Below are 26,430 nucleotides of genomic sequence, written 5' to 3' on the forward strand. Positions count from 1 at the left end.
CCCTATTCAAGAAACCCTCCAAGAGACACACCAACAAAAAAGCCAGCTGGTTCACCGCGGACCTCCAGGCCTCCAAGCAAATCTGCCGGAAACTAGAAAGAAATGGCAGCGCAAACAGACACCGGACAGCTATGCAGCCCACAAGAACGCCATCTGCAGACACCATCACCTCATCAGATCCGCCAAAAGGGCCTCCTTCAAAGACGGCCTAAACAACAATGCGCACAACAGCAAAGAGCTCTTCAACATTGTGAAGGAACTCTCCAACCCTAGCTCCAACACCAACGACATCCCAACATTGCAAGACCTGTGCAACGCCCTTGCCACCTTCTTCCACCGCAAGATCGCAGACATCCATGACAGCTTCAACAACCTGACCGCCCCGACAGCCACCGAGTCCTCTGACCTCACCCACCCACATCGATCCCCTGCTCACCTGGACCAACATAAACAATGACACCATCAAAATCATGAACACCATCCACTCCGGCTCTCCGTCAGACCCATGCCCACACCACATCTTCAACAAAGCCAGCGCCACCATCGCACCCCATCTCCGCAAAGCCATCAACATTTCCTTTGAACCCGCGACCTTCCCGGAGAGCTGGAAGAATGCCGAGATCAACGCCTTACTCCAAAAACCCAAGGCTGACCCAAAGGACCTCAAGAACTTCAAACCCATCTCCCTGCTCCCGTTCCCAGCGAAGGTCATGGAGAAGACCGTCAAGCGGCAACTCACCCGCTACCTCCAAGAGAACAGAATCCTGGATCCGTCCCAGTCTGGGTTCTGCAGCAACCACAGCACCTAAACCGCCCTCATCGCTGCCACTGACTACATCAGGGCCTTGCTGGACAATGGCGAAAACACGGCCATCATCCTCCTGAGCCTATCAGCCGCCTTCGACACTGTCTGCCACCACACCATGGGCACACGCCTCCACCACGCAGGGATCCGAGACAAGGCTCTGGAATGGACCACCTCCTTCCTCAATGGCAGAACCCAGAGCATCTGCCTCCCCCTTTCTGATCTGAAGCCACCGAGATCATCTGCGGCGTACCCCAGGAATCATCCCTCAGCCCGACATTGTTCAACGTCTACATGGCACTGCTCACTCACATCACCCAACTGCACAACCTCAACATCATTTCCTACCCCGACGACACACCCAGCTGATCCTCTCCCCCTCACCAAGGGCCCCCTCACCGCCAAATCCAACCTCCACGAAGGAATGAAAGCTGTCGCTGAGTGGATGAACAACAGCGTCTGAAGCTGAACTCGGACAAGACAGAAGTCCTCATCCTCTGCTCCACGCTCTTGGCCTGAGATGACTCTTGGTGGCCGACCGCACTGGGAGCAGCACCGACACCCATCGCCCACTCACGCAACCTGGGGTTCATGACCAAGGAAGTCAACACCATCTCGTCCTCCTGCTTCAACACCCTTTGCATGCTTCGCAAGATCCACAGGTGGATCCCCACTGAAACCAGAAGAATGGTCACCTAGGCCCTTGTCAGCAGCAGGCTGGACTACGGAAATGCTCTATATGCAGGAGCATCGGCCAAACTCCTGAAACAACTACAACGCATACAGAACGCCTCTGCACGCCTGATCCCCAACATCCCTTGCCACAGCCTCATCACACCCCACCTGAGAGACCTGCACTAGCTTCCCGTCAACAAGAGGATCACCTTCAAGCTCCTCAACCACGCACACAAGGCACTCCACAACACCGGACCGGCATACCTCAACAGATGACTCACCTTCTACACCCCGAACCACCAGCTCTGCTCCGCCGACCTCTCCCTTGCCACCCTCCCCCACATCCGAAGAGCGACCACCAACGGCAGATCGTTCTATCACCTAGCCGCCAAAACCTGGAACACCCTTCCTATCCTCCTACAGTAGACCCAGGACCTACTAACCTTCAGAAGGCTACTCAAGACCTGGCTATTCGAGCAGTAGCAGCACCCCCCCTCAGCGCCTTGAGACCCTCGCTGGTGAGTAGTGCGCTTTACAAATGCTCTGATTGATTGACTTTTGAGTGTTTTTGTTGTGGAAGATCAGGTCACAAAGCTAATTCGAAAACGTGTCCTGCATTGAGTTTTGTTTGTCATGGTTGTGGGACGAAGGGACATTTTATTAAGTTTTGTAGATCTAAACAAGGAAAGTTTCAGAAAAAGGACATAAAAGAAATAATTTGTCAGGTCAGTGAGATTAAATCTACTGATCATCCCATAGGAAGAGTAAACATTGATGGAAATTGATCTTGAAATGAAATTCGACTCTTGTTCACATCTCTCAATAATTTCTAAGGAAACTTTCTAGAAATGGTTTCTGAAAAAGACTACTTTAAAAAGAATGGATATGAAACCAGGTGGATATGGAGGGCAACCTATTAGTATGTTGGGATACTTTGATGCTTGTATTGAAATGAAAGCGAAGTTGATTGTTGGTAAAGTGTATGTGTCTAAACAAGATGATGGGTTTCTTGGCTGGCCACATCAAGGTTTGTTGGGGTTTACTTTAAATCCAAATGCTGATCCTCAAGTGCAAGTTCAATGTGTGGAAAGCAAGTTAAATGATTTTGTAGCAGAATTTCCTCTTTTGTTTAAAGATAACTTAGGTTGCTTCGAAGGTTATAAACATTGTATTAAATAAAAAAAATTGAGCTGTGCCATCTGTGACTAAAGTTAGGAGAGTTCTTATTGCTTTACAAGAGAAGGTTGAACATGAATTAGAGAAATTACTCAAACAAGATATCATTACTCCTGTGGAAGCATCTGAGTTGTTGGCACCAGTTGTTGTCGTGAACAAACCCAATGGTGATCCCAGACTGTGTGTAGATCTTAGATCACTTAACAAGGAGGGAGTCATAGATAAGTTTCCTTCGCCAAATATAGATGAAATTATGTCTACGTTGGGTGATGCAAAAAATGTTTACAACTCTTGATCTGACACAAGCTTATCATCAGATAGAACTCACAGGGTCTGACGGCATTCATCACTCCTAAGGGTGCTTTTAAATATAAGAGAATGCCATTTGGTCTGGTATCAGCAGCATCAGAGGGTAATGTCTTCTATTTTGAAAGGTATGAAAGATGGAAAATACTATCAAGATGATCTACTAATATTTGATTTGACTCAACAAGAGCATTATGGTAATGTAAGAGTAGTTTTAAAGAAGCTTGAAAATGCTGGACTCACTTTGAAATATAAAAAATTTAAGTTTTCAGTAAAATAAGTAAATTATTTAGGACACTGTATTGGTGCCACAGGTATTACTCCCAAGAAGTAATTAGTTGATACTATTTGTAATTTGGCATCTCCAAAAACAAAAGAGGAGGTTGTTTCATTCCTTGTAATGATTGAATAGTATGCTACATTTGTAAACAATTTAGCGTGTAAATCCTGTAACATAAGACAGTTACTTGGTAAGAACAAAGAATTTCTTAAGAATGTGAAAATGAATTTAATGAGGTAAAAGAAGATTTAAAAAAATGCTCCCAATTTACAATCTTTTATTCCAGGAGAGGAAACTACACTTGCTACTGATACAAGTTCTAAAGGGCTTGGCTCTATTTTGAAGCAAAGTTGAGATGGAAAAGAATATCTCATTGCATGTGCATCAAGAAAATGGGTGGGCGGAATTTGCGTAGGTAAAAAGTCTCTGCGAGCACACAGAGTTCCGCAAACACGCAGAATTGCTTGTTCCGCCCGTTCGCGATGCCTTTTTCCTGTTCGCGAACGCTGTTTGCATGCTCTGGGGGAAATTTCTCACGAACATGCACTTTCAAAGTGCGAACAAGCAAAAAATTCCACGAAGTCGCGGAATGCAGAATTTTTTGGCAATTCCGTGTTTTCCGCGGAACGCGAACTTACCCAAAATCCACAAATTCCGCGTGCGGAACGAAATTTACCGCTCAGGCCTAATCAAGAAGTTTACGTGGAGCCGAAATAGATTACTCAGTAATTGAAAAGGAGGCATTGGTTATTTCCTGGGCACTTTAAAAGTTTCGAAACGTTTGTTTGGGGAACTTGTTTTAAGGTTTGTTCAGATCACAAACTGTTGGAAGAAGTATTTTCCAAAAAAGGTGTAGATTTTATTTCCTCTCGGATAAGACATTGGGTAATTAGTCTGCAAGAATTCAATTTTGAGGTAGAATATCTTCCTGGTGTTGATAATACCACTGCTGATTGTTTGTCTTGTTTGCTTTCTCATGTGGAAAAAGAGGAGTTATTGGATGAAGTTTTGGATGAAGAGGTGAGTGTTTGTGAAATAACTTCTGGTGTTATAAAAGAGGATGAGTGGAAAGTTGAACTTCAAAAAGATAGTGAACTTATGAAAGTTATGAATATGATTCATTCTGAAGTTTTATTTGACAATTCCTTGTCGAAAATATGGCGCATTATTTCTGATGAATTCTCTCTTGATAAAGGTATTTTGTTAAGGGGAACTAAATTATTTCCTCCAATCTCTTTAAGAAAAAGATTAATTGAAGACGCACATCAAAGACACTTAGGTATTGTAAAAAAAAAGGAAAGAATGAGAGCCTGTTTCTGCTGGCCTGGTATGGATATTGAAATTGAGCGAGAGGTTAGAGAGTGTTTGCAATGTAAAGTGAGTGATACAATCCTTACTCCTCGAACCCTGCCTATGGTTTGTCATACATTACCCAATAACCCATGGGATGACATCCCCATTGATATTGTTGGTCCTCTTAGGGGAGGGCATCGGACACCGTACCAGCAGTCAGATAAAGGCACTCCAAAAGGAATTTACAACAGCACTGGCCAGACATCAGGTAGTTATAAAATGTGGCCTGTGACATTACCTGGCTCCCTTGGATAAAGTGTCCTGCTGTCAGACCGGACTCTAAACAGAAAGGGAACATCAAAGTAGTAAGTTAGAAACAAAAAACATTTGCACAGTTAGCTTGTGTGCGGATTTGCTTCTTCTAAAAGAGCAAAATGCAGTCACCCAAAGTGAGGTTAAGCCAGTAGCTGAAGTGGGCTGACCCATGCTGTATGTTATAGTGGGTGGCAGCAAAATGTTGCTACAGCTACCAGTGCATGAAGAACGCTGGCTGAAAGCCCCTTTAAATAAGTATATTGCACATGTATAATTTTTTTAATGTTATATTATGTTATGTTATTATGAGCTAGTAGAGAGCGTTATCACCCAGGGGTATCTAAGCGCTGAATCTGAAGGTCCGACTCAAAAAAAGTACATGCAACGGTGTTATGCACAGAATATGCCTCACTTCTCCACCCAGAGGGGGCCTCCTATCACCACAGGTGAATGTGTAGATTCCAGGCATAGGCCTCCCTCCTCTTCATAAAGTGTGGCTGTGATGTTACTGTCAAAAAACACTAACTCAAATAGCACTGTTGTTTGGGACATTAGCAAATTCACACAGTTCAATACAATCCGGATCCTTTTAGATGTACCTTCCAGCCTATCAGTGTAGGGCTGTCCTTAGCGTTAGATGCACTTGGTAACCCTGTCTCTTGCAACTTTTTGAAGCCTAAAATCAAACAGAAGAGTGAGATTGTTTGCTTACTTCATCCTCCAACCAAAATGATTAAATCATTCATTCATCCTCAGGGTTTTTTTGATTTACAGCCTATGCATGCCATAATAGTTTTGTTTTTATTTTAAAAAAGCATCACAGTTCTGACACTTAAAACATAACGAACAAGAAGTTACTTACCTTCTCTTGCGCTCTTTCTTGTGGATATTCTGTCCACATATTCCTCGCCTTGTGAATACCCCCAGGCGCCACAGTGGATCTGGAGAATTCTCTTATAAATTTTATGTGCATCAGTAGGTAGTGTAATTCTGCTCCACTTTGGAGCATATGCCGCCCTGCATATGATGTCAGAGCCCCTACAAAGTCGCCACCTCCAGGTACTGACATAAGCCTCATCATGATATCTTTCATGCCATTGGACCAAAACTGGCACACTGTGAGCCACAACAGTGGTAGCAGCCTTTGCTCTGGAAGAATGAGCACCTACGCCATCAGGAGGCTGTTTCTTGGCCAATCCATAGCAAATTTCGATGCACAATTTGATTTAGAGATGATCTGGTGATGGTTCTCTTCTGCACAGCGTTTCTCTTCTTCGCTCTGCAGAACCTCACACAAGTTTGATTGTCCACCCGATAGCCTTTGGTATGAGTAATATAAAACCTTAGAGGTCTCCTTAGGTCTAGAACATGAAGTCTATCTTCCTCTTTGGATTAATGAGGTAGGGCGCAGAAAGCTAACAGTATGATAGACTGCCCTAAGTGTAAAGGAGCGACAATTTTCAAGAGGAATGCTCCTGTAGCATGTTGTACTAGTTTTTTCAGGAAGAAGTCAGTATCCAGCTGCTGGACAGACTGAGCTTGCGCTTTACTCACAGGATTAGCTGAGCTTATCACTATAGGAATGACGTCTTCAACATGAGCATTTGTAGGGACAGCTGTGCATTGGCTCAAATGGACTGGACATGTGGATATTGAGAACCAGTTTGTGGTCTCACTGGGGTATCATGAATGGTGTTTGTGGCAACATATGTGTCAGCCCTTTAAGGAAATGCATCAACCTAGGGGATTTAGGCAAAGATGGATGACCAGGTAAGCATAAGTAGCCAGAAAGAGATAACAAATAACATTTAACTTTTGCCACAGTAAGGCCTTTCTGGACTAAAAACAACAAAACATCAGACATATGTACTTGTAGAACAAGTTACTCACCTTTGGTAATGTTCTTTCTGGTAGAGACTCTGTGTAGCTGCTTCACCTTTTGAATATTCACTAGACATCAGACTGGATCGAGAAGCTTTTCAGCAGTACTTCTGCACGTCCATAGGTGGAGCTGGGCAGCTCTGAACTGATGTCATTCGGCTCTGGAACTGACAAGTGGAGCCTATATAAGTATCTATCCTGTGCGCTGACATCAGTTGCTTTTGAGGCTATCTGCGCCCCCAGAAGCAGAGCCCCAACAGCAAATTGGTAGTGACTAGTGTGCAGATTGGTAGATTTGAGAGTCCAATCAGAGAACGGGGACATAGTCTCCTTAAGTAAGAGCTTTACTGAAGGTGAGTATCTTGTTCCTATGATACAGGCTTCTAGCTGCAGGCTCTTCATATTTTTAATCGATTCCAAAGCATGACTTATTCGGAGGTAGGTCAGCAAATGGTCTCAAATCTGAAAGTCCTGCAGGACCGAGTTGGCAAAATGCCCTTCTTTGCGAACCGTGAATTTAGAGAAAAGTGCTTTATGGAGGGACGCCCAAGTAGCAGCCTGGCAAATATCCAGAACAGGGACTTCATGTAACAATGCAGTGATAGCAACTTTGGCCCTGGTGGAATGAACATAGCAGTTTAATGCAAAGCATGATCTAGTGGAAGATGGTTCTCTTCTGCACATCTTTGCATTTTTATGCTTCGGAGAACCCCACAAAGAGCTGATCGTCAACTAAGACTTCTTTGGTACGATAAATATAAAAACGTGGTGATCTCCTGGAGTCTGAACGGTGAAGTCTGTCCTCCTCTTTAAAGGGCTGAGTCAGAGCATAGCATGTCTGTAAGGTGATGCTTTGACTGACACTGAACAACATCCTAACATTAGGCATGAATGATCACAGTGTCCGCAAAGCCAGCTTGTCTGAGAAGAAGGTGGTGTATAGAAGCTTGCACAGAGAGCTTAAAGCTCATCCACATGCTGCAAAGATGTCATGGCGACAAGGAACCATGTCTTGAGGGTAAAAAGCCACAGGAGCAGCTGTGCAGCAGCACAAAAGGAGTGCGCATCAGAAATATAAGGACCAAGTTGAGGTCTCACTGTGGCATGACAAAGGAAGAGGGAGGAAAGAATTGTTGTAAGCCTTCCAACTGCAGATTTGAACAAATAGGGAAGGCCTGGCAACAACACAATGGCTGCAAGAGCAGAAAGATACCCTTATCCGGTATCCAGAGCAAGAGCTTGCAAGGCTAGGGACAAAACAAACAAAAAACCCTAGCTAACTTTGCCTGGAAGGGATCTATCTGCTGAGTACCGCACCAGGCCAAACAAATTGTCCCAACAACTGGTATATTGAGTTTTTGTCAAGGGGACATCGACCACCTCTGCAGATAAGACTAAGGTGTTTAGCTGTTAATGCTAAATCTCTGAGCATGAAGGTGGCGATTGCAAAGGTCTGGGTGCCAACCCTTGCTATTCTGCTGCGACAGCAAATCCTCTTGGAAGGGCAGCCTGATCAGAGGACAGATGCTCAAGCACAGAAGGTCTGGATACCATACCATCGGTGCCCAATCTGAGGCCACTAAGATGATCTGGGCCAGGCCAGTCATGATCTTCTTGAACACTTGAAGCAGGAGGGGTATTGGTGGAAAGGCATAAAGGAATACCAAGTTCACTTGAGGCAGTATGTGTCTCTGAGCGAGAGACGCCATGGAAACTGCAACTAGCAGAAGTGCTGGCGTTGTGTGTTTACAGCGGTGGCCAACATATCAAGCCAAGTTTCTCCCTATTTGCAGAAGAGACCTTGCATCACCTCCGGGTCCAACTCATGATCTGCTAGGCACAGATGGCTGATCTCACCCTCCCTGGCATGCAATGATCCTGGCAGGTGTGTCACTACCAGGAAAGTTCTCTGGTGGCCCAGCCATTTCAAGAGGTGCATGGACTTCAGGCATAGGTTATGCGCCCCACCTGCCTTTTGTTGCAGTACCACTGTGCAGTGTTTATGTTCATGATCACCTGTACCTCTTTGATGGATGGAAGGAAGGCTTGTATTACCAAGCGGATGGCCCTCAGCTGATGAAGGCTGATATGGACCCTGGACTCAGCCAGAGACCAGAGGCCTCTGATCTCCATCTCTCCCAGATGGCCACCGCAACCTAAAAGTGATACATCAGTCACCACTGTCCGCTCTGGTTGGGGAGGGGTGTCTGCCGCTGACCAAATCACAGGCCAGTAACCACCACTGCAGATCTATTGCTGTGTCCATTGCAATCTGAACATGGTCGTGAGGTTCCCTTGATTTGGAGCCGCCTAAGACTTCACATTGCACTGCAGAGCTTGCATATGCCACCTCGCATGCTCTACCAACAGGATGCAGGAGGCTATGAGTTCCAGATGGGGTTCATAGACAGAATGCCCTGGTCTGTCTTCCCTGTTGGAAAAGGATGAAACTGACCCAAAATGGCTCAGATGAAGGGGGGCATCTGCTAACAAGTCAGGAGTAACCTTGGGACATTGATAGTGATCCCCAAAGATGACAGGAGGTTTGCCATAGTTTTGAGGTGGTTGAATACTGCCTGGCATGAGTCTGCCTAAAACAGCATGGAATCCAGGCAGGGAAAGACCCGCACCCCTACCTACGAAGGTGTGCTGACAGCACTGACATCTATTTCGTGAGGAGCACTGGTGAGACCAAATGCGAGAACAGCAACGTGAAAATGCTCCTGTCCCACCACACACAACAGGAAGCTCAGATGGGCCTGCAGTATTGATTTATGGAAATAGGCATCCTGATGGTCCAACATCACCATCCAGTCTCCAGTGTCGAGGGCAGAGAAGGTTTGGGCCTGTGTGAGCAGCATGAATTTTTCCTTCTGGAGAAAGGTGTTGAGAAGGCGCAGATCTAAAATAGGCCGAAGGCCTCCATTGTACTTGGGCACTAGGAAGTAGCAGGGATAACTATCACGTTCTATCTTTGGTGTGAGCATCCTCTTGAAATCCCCATTTGCCTTAAGAGCTTGAATTCCCTGCTTCAAAATGGACATTTGGTCCTCTGTCAGTCATAGAGGGGAATTTTGGGGGAGTAGGGGATTGTGAAAGGTGAGAGAATGAAAGGTAAGGCAATTGCTGCCGAACAAGTTGCAGGACCTACTTGTCCAATGTTATGACCTTTCAACCTGGCAAGAATCATCAGATCCTGCCTCCCACTGGGTGGCTGCGGTCTGCTATGGGCATGCTAAAGGGGGTTGGCAGCTGGTGCTCCAGAGGGATTAGTGAACTGGTCATCCTGTTGACCTTGACAGCGGGAGTGGTGGGCATGATTGCCTCAACCGTGAAACTGCTTGGCAGCTTATGGAAAATGGATTGGCTGGTGGTATGGTGCACAACTGCTGAAGCCTCGAAAGGAACATTAGGGCTGATGCGGCTGGCGTAATGGGGCAGATTAGCCCACGGTGCATGCCAGGGCCCTGCTCTCCATGAACATCTGAGGAGCAGATTCTGACTTGTCCCCAAACAGGTGAGTCCCGTTGAATGGCAAGCCTATATGGGATAACTGGAAATCACCTGAAAAAACAGCATGGTGGTGAATGGTGACACTGATGCCATGGCCTGCTCAATGGAATCCGTGGTGTCCAAGCCACATCAAATTGTGAACTTGACTGTGCCATGACCATCATGAATAGCCTGGGTGAAGACAGGTGTAAAGTCTTCAGAAACACCTGGGAGGACACGAGCCACAACAGAATTAACAATTAGTCTCAACTTACGATACTAAACCTCTGTAAAGACATTGGTCTTGAGGGACAAGTTACTTACCTTTGGTAATGCCTTATCTGGTAGAGACATGATCTAGCTTTATATTCCTTACCTTTGCAATTTCCCTGGAAGCAGACTGAATCCTGAAGGTTTTTCTTTGAGAAATACCCTGTGTGCTGGTGGGTGGCATTGGTCAACTCTGTGTGATGCCATTGGCATCATCTGTGCTGTTGTGACGTCTGTGTGACCTAAATAGGCACCACCTCTGCTCGCTGATGTCAGTTACTTTTCACAACGTTCCACGCCAGGAGCACATAGCCATGAAGTGCACTGACAATGGTATGTTTGAACAACTATGGTTCTAAAGGAATCAGCCCTGACCCTAGAAATCTGTTTGCAGTGTGTGGAGTATGGGTGGATTGGTAAAAAATCTGCGGCGATATCCTGTCTCTACCATATAAGGCATTACCGAAGGTAAGTGACTTTTCCATCTGATAGAGACATCTAGCCACAGTTTGCTTAACTTTGAAACGATACCAAAGCTATACCATCCCCAGAGGAGAGACTGTGGACAAGTTTAGACCTGAAAATCCTGCAGGCCAGAGCAGCCAAAAAGGCTGTCCCTGCAGACTTGACTGTCCAGCCTGTAGTGCTTGGTAAACATGTGCAGGGATGCCCACGTTGCTGCCTGACATATGTCGAGGACTTGAACTCCACATTGTAATGTTGTGGTAGCAGCCTAAGCTCTGGTAGAGTTAGCCCTTAAGTTTTCAGGAGGCTGCTTTTTGGCCAGAGCATAGCAAATTTTGATGCAGAGGACAATCCATTCTGAGATAGTCCTCATCTGTATTAAATTACCTTTGTTTGTTCTAACGTACCTCCGGAAGAGTTGATCCTTAAACCAGAACCCTTTAGTGAGGTCAAGGTAGAACAACAATACTCTTTTTGGGTCCAAACGGTGGAGTCACTCCTCTTCCTTAAAGGGATACAGAGAAACAGGGAAAGAGGGCAAAGTGACAGATTACCCCACATTGAATGGTGTTACCACTTTTGGACAGAAAGATGCCCTATTGCAAAGCACTAATTTGTCAGGGAATATTGTTAGGTAAGGAGGATTGAATGACATAACCTCCAATTCGCTAACCCTCCTGGCAGATGTGATTGCCAATTAAAAGACTGTTTTGATGGTAAGCAGCCGGAAGGGGCAGTTATGCAGAGGTTCGAATGGAGCACACATCAGAAAGGCGAGAACCAAATTAAGGTCCCTTTGAGGCATAATGCAAGGGGAAGGCGGGAACATTTGTGCAAGACCTTTGAGGAATCTATTTACAGTAGGTGATTAATAAAAAGGGTTTGTTTGGCAGCCTCATGAAGGCAGACAGGGTCAAAAGTTACCCTTTGTGAGTGCCCATTACAGACCCCTGTTGGGCTGAGGGTCCAAATAAAAGGCAAAACCAGAGAAAGGGAAGTATAAGGAGGAACAATAGAAATTTCTGTACAATATTTTACAAATTTGTTCCATCGGTGGGTGTACACAGTCTTGATGGAAGGCCACATGGCCGCCAACATAACATTGCAAACTTTGGGAAGAAGGTTGAATACTATCAACTGCCACCACTCCATATCTACACAAGAAGGTGAAACGTTGACAGGTTCGAGTGGAGGGCCCTGCCCTGCTGCTTTAAAAGAAGATTCTCCCAAAGGTTCACCCCGATCAGAGGATCGATGCTCAATTGGAGAAGCTCGGGATACCAGACTCTCCATGTCCAGTCCGGAGCCACAAAAATGACTTGGGTTGGCTTGTTCCTGATCTTCGTGAGCAATCTGGACACAAGTGGTATGGGTGGTAAGGCATATAGGAGGGCTGAGCTAAAACTTGAGATGTTAAAACGTCTCAGAGCGAGAGCTGCCTTGGAAACTCCACTGCGCAAAACTGCTGGCATTGTGCATTGTCAGAGGAGGCAAATACATCTAACCAAGGTTCTCCCCACTGTTGAAAGATACCTTGCACCACCTCTGTATGGAAAAGCAAATTAAGATCTGCTAGGCATTGATGGCTGAGTTTGTTCGTCCTGGCATTCAGAGAACCTGCCAGATGCTGAACCACCAGGGATGTGCCCACTGTTCCAGCCATGTCCAGAGACGCAGGCCCTCTTGACAAAGGGTCCACAACCCTACACCGCCATGTTTGTTGCAGTACCACCTGTCAGTGGTGTTGTCCATGAACACTTGAACCAGCTTTCCCTCAATTGAAGAAAGAAAGGTTTTTAATGCCAGGTGAATCTTTCGTCCCCCCATCCCAGGAGTGATGCATCTGTCACTACTGTGTGATCTGGTTGGGGAAGTTATAGGAGTCTGCCTCTGACCAAATTGTGGTTGGTCACCCACAACTGCAGGTCTTGTCCAGTTTCTTCTGAGATCTGGAACACGTCAGAGAGATTCCCCTGATGCTGCGAGCCCACAGTCACTGGAACTCAAATTCCAACTGCAAGCTCCCATATGCCATCTGTCATCATGCAGGAGGCCATGAGGCCCAGCAGCCTCAGAGTCATCTCATTCAAATCCAGGATAGAGGCTGAAACATCAGTCTCATAGCCTAAATATACTGGCTTCGCTGCTCGGAAGGATAGACCTGAAACTGCACAGTGTCCAGAACAGCTCTGATAAAAAGCAGAGTCTGAGGGGAAGTCAGGTGTGACTTCAGCATGGTGATAGTAAACACCTATGAATGTCGGATGTTCGCCATAGCCTAGAGGTAGAAGACAACAGCCTGGGATGAGCTTGCATTTAAGCGCCATTGATTGAGATAGGGGAAGACTGACACCCCTGATCTGCGCAGAAGAGCTGTGACCACCACCATCACCTTGGTGAATACCCGAGGGGCGCTGGTAAGGCCAAAGGGGAGCATGGTGAACGGAACATGCTCAAGACCTATCGTAAACCATAGGTAGCGCCCATTTGCAGACTGGACTGGAATGTGAAAATAGGCATCCTGCCAGCCCAACGCTACCATAAAGTCTCCTGGGTCCAGGGCAGACAAGGCCTGAGCCAGAGTCAGCATCTTGAACGTTTTTACCTTTTTTAGGAAGTAGTTGAGGGCTCACAGATCTGGGATAGGATGAAAACCGTTATTCTTTTCGGCACCGGTGAGTAGTGGAAATATCAACCACAGCCTATTTCTGGCACCGGAAACCTCACTATAGCTCCCTTGGCCAAGAGAGTCATGACATCCTCCTGAAGCAAAGTCAGATGATCCTCCATCAGCTGGTCATAAGATGGAGGTATAAAGGGGGGGGTAGTCTCAAAGAGGAGAGAGTAGCCTCTTCAGACTATCTGCAGAACCCACCTCTCTGAAATGATGTTCTACCAGTTGTGGAGGTGTTGGCTGATCCTGCCACCAACTGGCCGCCCATGATCTGGAAGGACAAGACTAGGAGCGTTTGGAGGCTATGGCTGCAGGGGGGCTGAGAGGTCTGACCTGACCTCTGGCCACCCGACCTACAGGTTCGAAATGAGCCGAGCCCACGGTCACGTGGAGGTTGCTGAACTTGCACAGTCTTATGGCTGGCACTGCTGAACTACCCTTCTGTAGCTACGAAAGGGGCAAAATGCAGACTGGGGTTGTATAGCCACTGAGAGGCCCAAGGGCTTGCCGTAGGCCGTGAGTCCTTAAAGTACTACAGCGTCATGTCTGTTTGTCTCCATAGAGATGAGTACCATCAAAGGCCATGTCCATGAGAAAGGCCTCGATATCCCCTAAAAAGCCAGAAGTCCTCAACCAGGTGTGGTGTGGAAAACTCGGCTCAGCGAGTCGTTTTGTCGAGACCACAACGATTGGTGAACTTTGCTGCATCTCTCCTATCTGAAACTGCTTGGGAGAGGACAGCCTGGGCCTCCTCCGGGACATGTGGCAGCACTTGCGCAACCGCTTCCCACAGGGAGTGTGAGTAAAAGCCCAATAAGCTTGCAGTGTTCAGCGACCGCAAGGCTGGCGGATGACATTTTTTTCTTACACCAACTGTCCGACCACTTTGATTCCCTGTTTGGAGGGGCAGAAGGGACCGTGCTGAGGGAGGTAGAGTTTTGGACCACCAAGGTAGATAGTGGTGAGGAAATATGAGTCCGCCCATGCAGGGCGATGGTGGCGGGTGATTGTCCTATTCACAGAAGCTGCTGGGTTTGGATCAGGTACACAGGACATTAGTTAAGGCCTCGTTGAAGGGCAGCAAGGGTTCAGAGGAGGAGACACATGGATGCAGAACCTCTGTCTAGATATTCATCTTAACCGCCATGGAAGAGAGCTGAAGCTGGACCTCAGCTACCCACTGGCACCACCACAGCATATGATGCTCCCTCCTTCGTAGTCACAGTCGAAGGAGAAAGCAGGCCAAAATCTGGAGAGATATCCAGTCTGCTGGCCTCACCCAATTCCTCATATCAGTCCATTTCTTGGTAAGGCTGATCTTGTAAAGGGGCCGGCGACCCCTCCCAATCTTCCTCCATTCCTAGCCCTTCAGAATGAGGCTGAGGAAACTACCTAGGACTAAAGGCTTCTGTCGGTGGTGGTATTAGGGTCGGTAGGTGCGGATCTGGTTGTCGGGATTAGAATGGGGTTGGCACTGCTGGGGTGCGCTAGCAGTGTCGGAAGTCTCAGCGTTGGGACAGGAGCTGGGGAAGGTCACAATGGCACGACCGATGTCAGTCTGGATCTATCATCAGTAACATGGGTGTTCATTGGTGCCGGAACCGCCGGGGCAGAATCTGATAGAGCCCCCTCTAAGCCTCTGGGGTCCGAAGGTGCATTGGTAGGGTCAGGGCACCCAAATATGAGGCACATGGCATCATGAAGTTCTTTAAGCTGGGCGGGGATTGCTCTGGCCTCTCGAAAGGCGTAAAAGCGCTGAGCTGACCCAAATGCAGGTTCACAAGAAAGAGGCCTAGAATGCCAACGTGCCGGCCGGCAGACAGGGAGAAGTAGAAGCACACTTCGACTTATGTGTTTGTGTACTTCTTACCTAACCTACTTGACAACGTTGAGTAGGAGGATAAAGACTTAGGACTCCCAGAGCGGTGCCCAGATCTTTCTCTCGAATGGGTCCGTGAACGAGATTGAAGTGGTGCCCAACGCCCGGCCGCAAGCAAATTTGGGGATCGCTCCATCAAATCTTTCCAAGCATGGTCTGGCAGTCGGAGCACAACTTTGAGTCGTGATTGCTCTCCAGGCACCAAAGGCAAACCAGGTGTTGGTCTGTCACTGAGAGGCACTGCTCAGTTTGAAACCAGAAGTCTTCTTAGGCATGACGAAAAAGTCTACACACCAAAAAAAGTGTTGACAAAACATTGAAAAACACCTGTGAAAAAGAGGGTAGCTCTCTTCATGGATCTGCACTGGCTGGCACTGAAAGAAATTAATTGATGTCAGAGTACGGAAGTGGTGCCTATATAGGTGACGCGGATGTCATGCAGAGTTGACTAATGCCACCTGGGGTACTGCTCCTAGAAAAACCTTCCGGATCCAGTTGAACGCCTGGGAAATTCCACTGTAAGGAATTTGCGGCTGGATCTCAGCGGATGGTAGTTGTATGTCAGGAATTTCATCTGCACTCCGAATTACCATGGCAAATGAGGCAGACTCTTTAGTCACTGGACTCGTATGAGAGTACTGCAGCACACATAGAAAGAGGAAAACGCCTCCATGGATTGTTCTTGCACATCCATAAATGTCGGTGTTGACATTTATGTGCCGGTGCCGAGCACTGGAAACCACTGTCACAAATTAAGCACTGTGTGAATGCCCTTGCATTTCGATTTGACGTTTAAGGGTAGAGGTTCTTGATGATATTGTTTTAAAGATTATTAATGGAGAGGCTATAAATTCTTACTTTAATGAAAATGCTGGAACAGCTACATCCTCTTTGATTGAATGGGATGCATTTAAGACAGTGGTTGGTGCATCGCAGAAGCCGTTGGGGTGCGTAGAACTTTGGTTGGTGACGTGGAAACCGAGGAAAAAGTACTTAGAACCCTTGAACAAGGTAGACCAAGTAATCCTGGGGCATATTACCAAGCAATAGCGATAATTATCGCTATTGCTTGGTTAGAGACAAAAAAATTACCTCTAAGCTGCGGCGCTTTGTACCGCAAATAAACCTTGGTATTACCAAGGTTTAACGCAAATGCGATAAAAATCGCTGCAAAGCATGAATATCGCTGAAAAGTCCGCGATATTCATGCATTACCGAGCTAATGCTCTTAGCCATGTTATCCACCTCCCATTGGATAACATGGCTAAGAACTGCTCAGGGCAGGTGTTAGCTTTTGGAGATATTTGCGCTTAGCGCGAATATCTCCAAAAGTTGTTAATAGGAGATAGCAATGTTAGCGACTGTTTTCAGTCGCTAACATCTTGGCACGCCCACTTTGCATGTCATTAGTGATAAATATCACTGACATGCAAAGCGGGGCCCAAGATGGTCGCTATCTCCTACTAGCTGTCGCTAACTGGTGTTAGCGACAGCTAGGTAATAGGGAGATAATTTTATCTCCGCTTTCTTGGCTTTTAAAGCCAAAAAAGCAGAGATAAACCCCCTTGATAACATGCCCCCCTGTTCTTAACTATGCCCTGCTTGAGGAAAAGGAATTACTAGCAGCCCAAGTTGAAAAAGTATGTTGTTTTGATTATAAGGAATATTTGACTTATGCTCATGCTGAGAGTGATAAAGCAGGATCCCTTTTGAAATGGCTTACTAATCCAAAAATACGGGAATCTTTGATCTGAGGCAACTGCAGGTGAAGCTGTATATAATCAAGCTGCTATTAATGCTCACTTTCGTGAACAGTACACTTCCCTATATGCTCCAGTGCCTAGAGCACACACTAGTTTATGTACAAGTAAACCACAATTTATTAGTTTACTCTAAACAGTTGATGTTTTCAATTTACATTTAATTTACAAACACAAGGGAGAAGTTCAAAATATGCAGAACTAAGACCGCTATCAACTTCACGTCTTAGCCATATGCAGTTTCACAAACATTTAGAAAAAACAAACAGTGAACCAAACATGTATTTGACATTTGACAAAAATTGACTTCTTAACAACACAACAAATTCAAACAGATGGACATAAATAACCTTATGCATTTATGAATGAAGGAAAACTTTTTACAAACGTTTACTGAAACACGGGGAGAACAAAGAAGAACAAATTGTTTTCAAAAACTAGTTTAACTCCCACAGCCTGAGCAAGATATAATCAATAGAATATCAGGAATATAGCCCATTTCTGCGTCACTAACAATGGCCAACTGGCCAAGAAAAGAGGGGGGTGCCGACGCGTTTCGAAACCTGATTAAGGATTTGCAGGATTCTCTTCAGGGCAGTGTGAGTCTAGTCCATGGGAACTGTTTAAAATAAAGAACAAAGCAAAAAATGTTTGTTAAAAGGGGGGGTCCTCTAGCCACTACTCTTAGGCCAACTCGAGTGCCAGAACAAAACATACCTTATGTTTATCCTGCCCACGGTCAGTCCTGTTTATGAAGAAATGTCGTCTAGGCTTTGTGGTCTGCAATGTAACAGAGTAATAGGCATATTGAGTCCTATGTACGAACACGGAAAAGCCTAGCCAAGGCATGCGTGTCAAACTGCTGTTTGTTTACCTTTGTTAACTTTTGGGGTCTTTACAGTTCTGTGCGATATCTTAGCCCACTGGGGGTTATATCCATACTATCTGCAACAAGTAGACAGAGCGCGTGTAAGTCAGTTGCACACACTGATGCATCAAAGGTGGAAAAACACGTGACTAAGTTCACTTACTTGGACATCGGTCCGCGAAGACCGCAGTTGGGGTTCTAATTCTGCAATCGTTTTTATCCAAAACAGTGACCCGTTTAGTGAATCTGTGGGGTTTAAGCAGAGGGACGTATGAGCTCATTAAGGCGCTATTTTTCGGAGCTTGGGAGCAACAGAGTTCACAGTTTATGGTTTCCTTGCTTACCGCGATTATTCTGGAACTCCGCTGAGCGTACTCGCTACAGAACAGCAGACAGAGGGATGTGAATGTCCCTGGCAAAAGCCGGTTCAGAGATCCCAAACCATGTGGTTCTTGGCGGACCAATCAAACAAGCCTCCACATTGTGGTGCTTTATGGGGCATGTAGTTTAAGACAGACCGCTCCAATCTTTTGAAAAAATTGCAAGTGCATTCTGGGGCATGTAGTCTCTAAACAGGAAAAGGTAGTTATTGTAGGAAAGTCAAAGAAGGACGCAAATAAAGTTGTAGTTAGAGACGGAGTTTATTTGATGCTCACGTCTTAAAGATCAGGCCAGTAATGCCAGTCCAACAGTAGTGTTACAGCCATCACATTCTAGGTGTTTCAAAACATAACACGAAGCAAAGAACACGAGCTTGTCACGAGCATCCAGACATGCCTGAACGCTCGTGACAGCTCGAGTCAACAGGAATGCATTTCCAACACACCTTCCCCCCTTAAAAGAAAGAAAAAAAAAAAAAAAACACAAAAAAAAACAAGATCAATTCATCACAAAATCATTAAACCTGGCAGGTAAGCGATGTGAGCGAACGGCTCTGGTGTTGTCAGAATCACACACAGCTTGAGGGCATTCCCCATTATCACTCATGTGAGAGCACTCTCCATTATCACTCATTCTTCCAACATCATAAAAAACACTGCTGTCCGAATCTTCCATCAATTGAAAAGGACCATTGAACAAGGAAACCCTGCTCAAGTTCCAGACAGAACCACCATCAAGTCTGACTGCATTTCTAAAGACTTCAACAACCTTCTTGGGATTTGACCAAACAGGAAAACCTTTACTCACACCCTCTTTCTTTTTAATGCGAACAAGGTCGCCCACCTTGATAGAACGACTAGACGTGGAACCAATTCTTTTGGTCATATCGCGTTTCATCTTTTCCTTATATGACTGAACCCTGTGTAGAACAGCTTCAAAATCAACTTTAGAACAGTTTTCGAAACCAGCTAAATTTTTTTTTAGCCACCAAGGGACTAGCTTGGTGCTGGGCTTCCGCCCTCTCAAAAGCTCAAAAGGTGTGACCAAAGTCACAGAGTTGGGAGAAGTTCTATAAGCCAATAACATGGATTGCAAAGCATTCCTCCAGTTTAGATTACCTTTGATAGAAAGCTGTATGGCTTCTTTGACCACACGGTTGAAGCGTTCAACCTGACCATTCGCCTCAGGATGGAAAACTGCAATCTTCCTATGGACAATACCACATTTAGCAAAGAAAAGCTCTATCTCCTTACTCACAAACTGTGGGCCATTGTCAGTCACAATTTCCTGAGGAATCCCTTCCCTACAAAAGGTCTCATCTAAGAATTCTATGACTTGATTCGAAGTAACTTCCCTAACCATTTTGACCTCAGGCCATTTAGAAAAATAGTCTATGAGTACAATGCCGAAAGCCTCTTGCTTTGGTAAACAACTGAAAGGCCCAATGATGTCTAACCCCAATTTCCGCCAGGGCCCTAAGGGTAAATCAATGGGACATGGCTCAGGGCGTAAAGCAACTGCAGATTTATCACTGTTAGAACATTGGGTACACTTCCGCACAAAATGTTCAACACACGAGTCAATACCTGGCCACCAAAAAGACTCCTTCAGACGCCTCCTGGTAAAAGAAATTCCCAGATGTCCTTCATGCGCAATTTCAAGTAGAGAATTCCTAAGTTGAAAGGGTGGAACAATCTTGTCGCCACGAAGAATCAAACCATTCTCGACAGCAAGTTCCTCCTGGACCTTAAAAAAACCTATCATGTTACCAGATAACTTCCTCTGTTCAGGAAAACCCTGTATGAGGTACTTCTTTACACAGCTTAACTCCAAATCCTTATCCATCTCTTCCATCCAAACATCCTCTTGTAAAGAAAAACGTTCGCTGGACACAGAATTGACATCTTTAAAATTGAAAGCAACCTCACACTCTTCTTCATGCACAACTTCTGAAACATCAGATTCAGAAATTAATCTGGACATGCAATCCGCATGAACATTCGCCTTTCCTTGAACGTATTCGATTGAATACTGAAAAGATTGCAACCTAGAAGCTAATCTAGCAAGGCGTGCTGACATAGTTCTTCCTCCACCCGGAGCCATGAGGTACACCAAAGGTTTGTGATCGGTTTTTATCAAAAATTTAGTCCCCCACAAAAAAGGTCTGAAATGTTCAGCACCCCAAACACATGCCAGTAACTCCCTTTCTATAACGGAGTAATTCTTTTCAGCATCACGTAAGGCCCTAGATGCATAGGCCACAACCCATTCTTTCTCACAGTCTTTCTGCAAAAGAACTCCACCTAAACCAGAAGAACTGGCGTCTACCATGATGATGCATTTCACGCCAATGACAAAAGGTTTTAAACAAGGAGCATTCACAATAAACAATTTTAAAGATTCAAAGGCTTGTGTCATTACATCAGTCCACACAAACTTTGCATTTTTTTTTAAAAGACATCTGAACGGATCAACTTTCACTGAAAAATTTGGGATGAACTTGGCGTAAAATTCAATAAGACCTAAAAAGGCCACAAGTTGCTCTTTTGACGTAGGCACGGGAGCATCCATAATGCTCTTAACATGATTCTTCTTCGGTTTGATTCCCATTCCACTAATGGTGTGTCCAAGATATTCTACCTCCTTTTGCCTAAATTTGCACTTATCAAGACGAAGTGTAAGACCCTTCTGTGCTAAAGCAGCAATCACACACCTTAGGTTATTGTCATGCTCATAGTCATCCTTCCCATGCACTAAAATGTCGTCTTGGAATGCTATGGCACCATTCAAACCTTCTAGGGTATCTCTCATTAATCTCTGGAACACAGAGGCAGCACTAGCCAGTCCAAAGGGCATACGACAAAATCTGTATAACCCTTCAGGTGTGATAAAGGCAGTAATATTTTTGGACTCTTCAGCAAGTACAACTTGGTGGTAAGCACTGGCTAGGTCAACACATGAAAAAACTTGTGCACCAGCCAATGTTGACACCATCTCATGTAGGTTTGGTAAAGGGTGCGAATCAACCCAAATGGCGTTATTGACACTGCGAAGATCAATGCATAGCCTAAGTTCACCATTGGATTTAATCGAGATAACAATTGGAGAAACCCAAGGTGACGACTCAATAGGTTCAATGATCTTCTTCTCGCACAAATCCTTTAGCATATCCTTAAGTTTGACTCTATAGGATAAAGGAACATTTCTTACTCTGTGTCTTACAGGGATAGAATTCTCATTCAATTTGATGACATGTTCAAAGCCCTTGTACCGACCCAAGGTACCACTGAACACTGTAGGAAAGGATTGGCGTAACTCCTCAACAAGTAAGGAACTGTCCGCAGAGACACTAGATACACTCATAGGTTGCGCAACATACACGGGAGGATCAGCCCTTGGGTCAATTTTCATTCCCAATTGGTATTGGTGTGGCCAACTCAAGAGTGACAACCCAGATCTTGACACATAGATCTTCCCTGAAATGTGGTTCCCAGAAAATTGTATATCTGCTATAAAATATCCAATTAAATCAATTCTGTGACCCGTATAACCCCCAGGGGAGACATCAGAATCAAATAGGTTCTTATTCGGAAATTTATCTTTAAAAACGTTTAAGGAAATTAAAGTGTACCAAGCACATGAGTCTACAAAAATTTCTAAACTCACATTATCAATGGTTATAAAACAAGATGGGAATTTTTTGCAATCACCATCCTCACAAACATTGATAACGGTGTTAACTTGAAACGTTCCTTCATCATCAGATTGAGACTCTTCACAGCATTCATGTACACAATTCGTCTTCCCTGGTGTGGATTTACAATACTTGGTAAAATGGCCTTTTTTATAGCACTTTGAACAAGTTTTACCTAGTGCTGGACAATTCTTATTATCTGCTAAATGACCATCACTTCCACACCTAAAACACAATAGTTTAGTGGTTCTTTTGTCATATTTCTGATTCCTATATTTGTTATCTGTCCTAGCGGACAATTCATTTCTCTGCGAAAAACTCTTCTTATACTTATCCCTGTCTTTAGATACACTGAAAACATCACTCTTGTCATTACCTCTGATTTCTTTAACAAACTTTTCCGAGTGTTCTATGGATTTAGCAATGTCTATGGCATTGTTGAGAGACATATCAGAGGTTGTCCAAAGACGCTCTTGTACTTTTTTGTTATTAGTTCTCATTAAAATCTGGTCCCTTAAAACTTGCTCATAAGAGATATGTTCGAAATCACATGTCACAGCCAATGATCTTAAGGCTGAAACAAAATCCTCAACAGGTTCATCAGAACGTTGTTTCCGAGAATAAAAAATAAACCTCTCCATGACCACGTTCTTCTTTTTCCCATATCTCAAACACAACTGTTGTGAAGCATACTCATAAACATCTATTTCTCCAGGGTTCACTAAAACAGGTAAAGTTTTAAATTCCTTCAGAGCAATGCCGCCTAAACAATGTTTTAATAAGGACAATTTCCTTTCTGGTTCACACTCCCCTTCTTCTAATACGTCAACATAAGCCAAAAAGACAGGTTCCCAAATCTCCCAAGCCATGGGTGGCTCTCCAGGTGCTGACAAAAATGAGGGAGGAGGTACAATACCAGACATGTTACCTTAAATATTTATACACTATGAATGCTCTTATAACTATTATCAAACTATGTATGAGCACTTAAGAAAAACACATGCATTGTAATTCATAAGTAATTGTAAAATACGAATAAATAGTGATCAAAATCATGCAATACAGTAAAAGGAGAAAAATGTATATATATAGTTATTTAGTGTTTATAGTTATCCTTAGTTGAGTTCCAGTAGTAGTTCCAAAGTACTTTAGGAAAAGGAACGATCAATTTCTGGTTCTGCGCGAAGGAAAACCGGCAAAGAGTTGCTTGAAAACCGGCAATGAGTTGCTTAGCAACGCTGAGTGGTAATCGTCGCGCGCGATGATGCAAAACGTCACGTTGGTCGTCGTGCGTGATGATGCAAAACGTTGGCTTGAAACAACGCGATGCTTGAAGTTATCACGTTGGCCTGAGGTCGCGCGATGGTAAACGTAGGATTGCGCAATTTAGAATGGAGCGCACTGACCTCTTGCAGCAGGATTTCAAATAATGCCAGTCGAAGAGAACCAAGTAAGAAATTACGTTTTTCCAGAAATTCTTTAAACGAGTGAAGGTCGTTCAGCCTCCTTCCAAAACTCGACAGTCCAGTGGTCCTTCCGCTTTCCTTAAACAGCCGTAATCCAACGCTGTTTTAGTAGCGCCGGAGATTTCCGAAAAAAAAAAAATATTCGGAATAGCAATAAAATATAATAATCCAAGGTCTTAGGCATAGGTGATGAAGCTCCCGCTCGTCGCCAGTGTAGGAAAGTCAAAGAAGGACGCAAATAAAGTTGTAGTTAGAGACGGAGTTTATTTGATGCTCACGTCTTAAAGATCAGGCCAGTAATGCCAGTCCAACAGTAGTGTTACAGCCATCACATTCTAGGTGTTTCAAAACATAACACGAAGCAAAGAACACGAGCTTGTCACGAGCATCCAGACATGCCTGAACGCTCGTGACAGCTCGAGTCAACAGGAATGCATTTCCAACAGTTATGCCCTATTAATTTCGCTGAGACTATTTAGGCCTTTGGTAACACTGTCAAACTTGAGGATTAAATACGCTTCCTTACGCAACAACATCGCGTCAACGTCTTGGCAGCGTTTAGGATCAATCCATGCTAGTGTGGTCCATTTGAAATCATTCTCAGTGTGGCCGTTGCTGATAAAATGTTCCACCATGGGAGCAGTCAGCACTTTTCTCTTCAGACGGGATCGATGTTGGGTAATCCGCACATTGATGGGCTGATGCTTCTATTTTTGCGCATAGCGAAGATGGGTATCCTCTCTCTGCCATACCCAAAAAAACTGTTGAAACATTCTAAAAACAGAGCTAAATTCACCCCTAGAGACACATTGTTCGAAAAGAAAGAAAGAAAAGATTTGGAACAATTGGTTTGCGTTACAACATTTGGGCAACATACAAACCAATTCAAGAATATAATCCGAAACAATTGGCATCTACTGGAGACTTTGGATCATCCTCTCTCTAAACCCATCTTCGCTATGCGCAAAAATAGAAGCATAGGCCAACATCTAATCAAAGCGGACAGTCACATCACAGCACCCAAAAGTGACCTTGTTGCACAGTGGAAGCTCAAACCAATTTGTGGGCACCACAAATGTGGCAACTGCGTGTCATGTTCCAATACGCTAGAAGGCGACACATTCATGAACAATGGTATCAGATGGAAGCATGATTGCTTCACGAATTGCAAAACCCGCAATGTCGTCTATGCGGTGGTATGCCCGTGTAACAGAGTTTATATAGGCAAAACTAATCAGCCCATCAATGTGCGGATTACCCAACATCGATCCCGTCTGAAGAGAAAAGTGCTGACTGCTCCCATGGTGGAACATTTTATCAGCAACGGCCACACTGAGAATGATTTCAAATGGACCACACTAGCATGGATTGATCCTAAACGCTGCCAAGACGTTGACGCAATGTTGTTGCGTAAGGAAGCGTATTTAATCCTCAAGTTTGACAGTGTTACCAAAGGCCTAAATAGTCTCAGCGAAATTAATAGGGCATAACTACCTTTTCCTGTTTAGAGACTACATGCCCCAGAATGCACTTGCAATTTTTTCAAAAGATTGGAGCGGTCTGTCTTAAACTACATGCCCCATAAAGCACCACAATGTGGAGGCTTGTTTGATTGGTCCGCCAAGAACCACATGGTTTGGGATCTCTGAACCGGCTTTTGCCAGGGACATTCACATCCCTCTGTCTGCTGTTCTGTAGCGAGTACGCTCAGCGGAGTTCCAGAATAATCGCGGTAAGCAAGGAAACCATAAACTGTGAACTCTGTTGCTCCCAAGCTCCGAAAAATAGCGCCTTAATGAGCTCATACGTCCCTCTGCTTAAACCCCACAGATTCACTAAACGGGTCACTGTTTTGGATAAAAACGATTGCAGAATTAGAACCCCAACTGCGGTCTTCGCGGACCGATGTCCAAGTAAGTGAACTTAGTCACGTGTTTTTCCACCTTTGATGCATCAGTGTGTGCAACTGACTTACACGCGCTCTGTCTACTTGTTGCAGATAGTATGGATATAACCCCCAGTGGGCTAAGATATCGCACAGAACTGTAAAGACCCCAAAAGTTAACAAAGGTAAACAAACAGCAGTTTGACACGCATGCCTTGGCTAGGCTTTTCCGTGTTCGTACATAGGACTCAATATGCCTATTACTCTGTTACATTGCAGACCACAAAGCCTAGACGACATTTCTTCATAAACAGGACTGACCGTGGGCAGGATAAACATAAGGTATGTTTTGTTCTGGCACTCGAGTTGGCCTAAGAGTAGTGGCTAGAGGACCCCCCCTTTTAACAAACATTTTTTGCTTTGTTCTTTATTTTAAACAGTTCCCATGGACTAGACTCACACTGCCCTGAAGAGAATCCTGCAAATCCTTAATCAGGTTTCGAAACGCGTCGGCACCCCCCTCTTTTCTTGGCCAGTTGGCCATTGTTAGTGACGCAGAAATGGGCTATATTCCTGATATTCTATTGATTATATCTTGCTCAGGCTGTGGGAGTTAAACTAGTTTTTGAAAACAATTTGTTCTTCTTTGTTCTCCCCGTGTTTCAGTAAACGTTTGTAAAAAGTTTTCCTTCATTCATAAATGCATAAGGTTATTTATGTCCATCTGTTTGAATTTGTTGTGTTGTTAAGAAGTCAATTTTTGTCAAATGTCAAATACATGTTTGGTTCACTGTTTGTTTTTTCTAAATGTTTGTGAAACTGCATATGGCTAAGACGTGAAGTTGATAGCGGTCTTAGTTCTGCA

General features: G+C 44.7%; 1 long non-coding RNA gene across 2 annotated transcripts in view; it reads right to left on the bottom strand.

Annotated features, from left to right (window-relative positions):
- LOC147684203 (uncharacterized) overlaps positions 1–26,430 on the bottom strand; it is a 60,959-nt gene that overhangs the window by 23,197 nt on the left and 11,332 nt on the right. For both annotated transcript variants that reach the window (XR_015301084.1, XR_015301083.1), the window contains 2 exons: positions 5,450–5,526; positions 4,834–4,874 (listed from right to left, as the gene is read on the bottom strand). This is a non-coding gene — a long non-coding RNA (uncharacterized LOC147684203). The remainder of the gene's footprint in view (positions 1–4,833; positions 4,875–5,449; positions 5,527–26,430) is intronic.

The sequence above is a fragment of the Lissotriton vulgaris genome, chromosome 11, assembly GCF_964263255.1.
Source record: "Lissotriton vulgaris chromosome 11, aLisVul1.2, whole genome shotgun sequence".
In the NCBI taxonomy this organism is placed as follows: domain Eukaryota; kingdom Metazoa; phylum Chordata; class Amphibia; order Caudata; family Salamandridae; genus Lissotriton; species Lissotriton vulgaris.